Genomic DNA, 5213 nt, shown 5'->3' on the forward strand with positions numbered 1-5213 from the left:
ATAGCTTTCTGAAGTAAATTCGAAGTTAATGTGCATAAAATGTATTTATTATGTGAGGAATTTTTTTGGTTTAAAATATAGTTACCAATATGCAGTTTGAGTCTGGATTATTCATTGCATGATAAGTCCATAGGATAAAACAGACTGTCAACTAGAAGATGGAACTGTAAAGAAATAAGAACCATTTGAGCTCCAAATTCTGTTGGAACAGGTAACACACACATACACACACACTTTAGGAGCCTAGCAATAGAAGCTTACATATATACACACTAACTATTAAGTAATGGGTCTGATTTTCACTAGATACTAGAAAATGATTTCTCAATTTAGAACATCTTAAGAAGGACTTCTTTGGTTTCCACTTTGTTAAAATAAAGCAAGAAATTTAAAAGTACAGATTACATTTTTTTTAATGTCTATTTTTGAGAGAGGAGACAGAGTGTGAGCAGGGGAGGGGCAGAGAGAATGAGGGAGAGACAGAATCTGAAGCAGGTTCCAGGTTCTGAGCTGAGAGCACAGAGCCTGACGTGGGGCTTGAACCCATGGACCGCGAGATCATGACCTGAGCTTAACCTCCTGAGCCACTCAGGCATCCCAAAAAGTACAGATTACATTTTTAATGTTCAAGGGAAAAGAAAACCCAAATAGGAGATTTTTTAGTTTTCTGTCACTTAAAAACATATAAAAAACATATCTTGAATAATTTGATTTTGGAATCCAAAGTACTTTTTAAATCTATAATTAGTAATTTAGGTCAAACAGAAATAAATTTCCAGGTAGTTCACAGCACCTGACATGTTTTTTTTTTCTTTCAGGGATTTTTGATACACTTTGATGTATTCTAGAAATTGTCAACCTTAGCCAATTTGACAAACTTACACAATATATTATTAATTCAATCGAAATGTTGTTTGTATTTCAAAAACTTTTTTTTGACAAAGTTGCCCCAAGTATCATCACCATTAATATTATAGCATTTATCAGATATTTTCCAACATGATTTTGTAAATAATTGTTTTAACGTTTTTTTTCTAAAAGTAAAATTGTTTTCACCTACTTTATTTGAATTTAATCTACATTTATGGGATACTAGTATATGCCTCAAATGGGATAGACACCAAGAATCTTCCTCATTGTACAGCATTATAGCAAAGCACATATAGAGGCTTCTTGACTTTCCTTTTGTGCTTTGAAACTGTAAATTCTTTACATAATCATAAAAATGACAAGCATTTATTGAATCACCATGTAACAGACACTGAACCAAGCTCAGATTATCACTGAAGTCTGAAGAGAGACCATCACTGAAGGAAATATTAATATGCTTCACTTCATTAATGAGGAGAGTGAGACTCAGAGAGGTTAAGTAACTCAGTGGCACAAGCAATAAGTGATGGAGATGAAAATTGAACCCAGGAAGGTTTACTCCAGAACTTTACCTTACTTCATCCTGCTTTCCTTATGTAATTAAAATATAAGTGAAAGGAAACATTGTCTAAATGGTGATTGCACAAAACAGACCACTCATTTCAGTCAAGGGTGGCTCCAGTAGCCCATGTATGGTCTTAGGGCTGGGGATGCTATTTCTCCATCATTCCACTGACACATGATGACCAGCCTGAAGGAGACAGAGGCCAAGCCCGCTACCCCCTTATGTGATACTTTGCTTCCTGCCATATGAACGTTCTGATGTTTCTTTTACATGAACGTGATACCAAGAAAAGTCTAGAGCACAATTAATTACAGGTAAAGTATTTTAACAGATTTCCTATTATTTGAGAATGTTTTGAGGCTTTTTCAATAAAATACAAGTGGCTTAAATAGTAATTAAAAACTATACATTAAAAAAAACTATACATTTTTTACCCAATATTTTCAGGATATGCACCAAAATAAAAGTATTACTCATAATTGTCATTAAATACTCTGTCTTATTTCATGAAAAATTTTCCTTCCTCTTTGCATAAAGACCAAAGCCCACACCATCAAGAACAGATGCATCAGTATTGCCTGTATTATTTAAGGGCCTGGTTTCGAGGGTACTTTGAGGGTAGAGCTTACTGCTTACTGGGCTGCTTCAACTACCACATTATGTGTTTTCCTCATTTGAAGGAAACTGCTCAAAAGTGATCTGACAGGAAGGCCGCCCTCTCAGAACACAGATGATTCCTATAAGAAGTCTTTAAGCACCAGCATGAGCCTGCTGTGATCAGTCTGTCTCTGATGATGATGGTAGTAACTCCCGGGTGCCAGCAACCCACGCAGCCTGTATGGCCATCCCTGGCCCTTGGCCTCTGCTTCACAGTGTCCTGAGAGTCGATCCTTTGTAGCCCTTCTTGGCCTTTTCATAATTATGCTTTATAACTTAACATGTGCTGTATTTACTTATGGAATTAGATCCAGGGTGGGAGAAATGTAAAACAGCCCCTGCTTTGGGAGTTTGTAAATAATCTTTGCTTTGTTCAGCTTCCCCCAGGTCAGGCTCCTGTGTGGGGAGTAATTCCATATGGGAATCTTACTTGAGTGCCATCTAAGTCAACCTGAAAGGAAATCTTGGCAGTATCTCCTGAGCCATAAGGAAATCATTCTCAGTTTCTGGTGAGGATTTTCTGATAGCTTTGTGTGGTGTATATATATATATATATATATATATATATATATATATATATAACTTTTAAAGCTGAACCAAAAGAGTCTTTTTATGGATAAAGTCTTCAGAGTTCACATGGGAACATATAATTGGGATCTAATGTGAGAAGAATCATTCAGACAGTAATTGAGGCTCGTTATTCAGTCGTTTCTACATTTCTAATTTCAGCCCTTGTGTTAGTCGCATGCCCCATTAGTTAGGCTAGACAGGTTTATCTATGGCGTCATGCTAAACCTTTTAATTTAAAAGGTCAGAGACACATTTTTAATAAGCATTTGCAATTCTGTTATATAATTAAAGTTTATCAATAGCTAAGAAATTTTTTTTCAGGGTGGCGAAGAGAACAAGTGGAGAAACTAGCAAGTTTTTACGTCATTTAAAAACCTCTTTCAGTCACCTGTATACCTTGTTTAAATACCTACATCTGCTATATAATTAACCCTGATATTTTTTCCTGCATAAAATTAAAATATGTAGAAGGTGGCTTTTAATGTAAGACATAGAATGTTTTATTTTTGAAATTTATTTTTCTTTCACGGACACTGATGCTGTTCCATTTAATGTTCCCAAAAGGAAATAAGATGCCTGAAAAATTCTAGCACCCTTTCACATTCCCTTTGGTTGGTTTATGGCCAGGTCTCCTTCTTTTGAGACTTTATGGCATATTGCATTGCTCTGAATTTTTGCTTTTGTCTCCAGCTTCCCTCGTCTCACAAACATGTTATTTTGCTTCAGTGACCATCTCTGAATGAGCACTTAAAATTTTTTTAAGTTTATTTATTTATTTTGAGAGAGAGAGAGCAAGTAGGGTAGGGGCAGAGAGAGAGAGAGAGAGAGAGAGAGAGAGAGAGAATCCCAAGCAGTCTCCACACTGTCAGCACAGTGCCCCATGCGGGGCTTGAACATACAAACTGTGAGATCATGACCAGAGCTGAAATCAAGAGTTGGATGCTTAACCAACTGAGCCACGCAGGTTCCTCTCTGAATAAGGACTTTAAATATATATATTGTTTATATAAATAATATATTTATATTTATAAATACATGTATAGTCATGCCACTGGCACACCTACAAAAATTAACAATAATTTCTTAGGTGACAGTTTTTAAAAGGAAGAGATGGAGATCAAGCATGAAGTTTTGCCCTTATGTCTTACGGTCTTGATGCCTCTTTGGACCCTTCTTTCAACCCATCCACAGGTCTCTTTATCTACTTACCCTCCTCTCCTTCTTTTCCTTTTTGGTTTCTCCCAGCTCCTCCCCTGGATTTTTACATATACTAGTATTCTTTTGACACGTACTTAGGTATATAAACACACACGTGCACACACATGTGCATGCACGTGTGCGCGTGCACGCGCACACACACACACACACACACACACACACTCCCAGATCAGCCCATTCCTGCTCAGCTACTCTTGGCTCACCTCTCACAGCTGCTGTCTTAAATTCGGAGAGCAATCTGAATCCTACCCTGAGTTGAAGACACAGGGCTCTGGGGTCCTTGCTTTCCTGAAATATCTCAATTTCTTATCCCCACATCTCAAAATATATCTGTATCTTTGCATTTCTCTGCCTGCTTATCCATGAACCAGGTGACGTTGCTCTGTCAAATGAGGAGATTACGTTAAGGCTTTGGATTCCCCACAAGCTGTTGTTGAACATTGGAAGAAGCCATGCCCGTGGAGCCCGCGGCACAGAGCAACTGCTCAGTAGATGTTGGCTCTGAGAATATGCTTGTGCCATTTTCCACTTCCTCTCATTCATCATCCAGTCAGCGTCCAATTAACACTTAGCATGTGCCTCCGTGTATGACATTCAGCTAGCCACTGCCAATACAAACAACACATGTAGAGGTTCACGGTTGGGGCGGTGGTGAGGGAGAATCCCAGAGCCCTTGCACTCCTCCACTTCCTCCAGTACTCCCCCTCCACTGAAGCCTGCCTCCCGTGACCTCCCTTGCCTGACCCCCAGCGCAATCCCCTCCCACCTCAGGACTCTTTATCCCCAACTCCCATGTTGATGTTCTTAGCCAACTTGGCAGTTACCCCCCCACATTCTCTGGTGTGCTTGTCTGGGCCCTTTCATTAGCAGCAAAGACCCTCAAAACAAGGACTGTACCCTGTCCTTGTGTTACTTACCTGCAGCCCCAGGCCCCAGAACTGTGTCCCATGAATCATAGAAACATGGTAAATATGTGTCAGAAGAGTGAATAAATGCTCCTTTGGAGGTGACGATGATGTATCTCAGGTTATTTCATTTTATTCCACAGTATTATTATCACTTTATTTAGACAGCGCATGTGCACACACGTGCGAGCTAGTGGGGGAGGGGCAGAGAGAGAGAAGGAGGGAGAGGATCCCAAGCAGGGTCCCAGTGGCGCTGTTGGCGCAGAAGGCAGGAACCGTGAGATCATGACCTGAGCGGAAAGCAAGACTCAGAGACTTAACCTACTGAGTCATCCAGGCGCCTCTGTAATACTGTAGTAACACAGTTATTATTAAACTTCCTGTGACTGGTGCTACCCAACGTTAAGGCTCTGGATCCTTTAAACATC

Source organism: Acinonyx jubatus, chromosome B2, assembly GCF_027475565.1.
Source record: "Acinonyx jubatus isolate Ajub_Pintada_27869175 chromosome B2, VMU_Ajub_asm_v1.0, whole genome shotgun sequence".
NCBI classification, from domain to species: Eukaryota; Metazoa; Chordata; class Mammalia; order Carnivora; family Felidae; genus Acinonyx; species Acinonyx jubatus.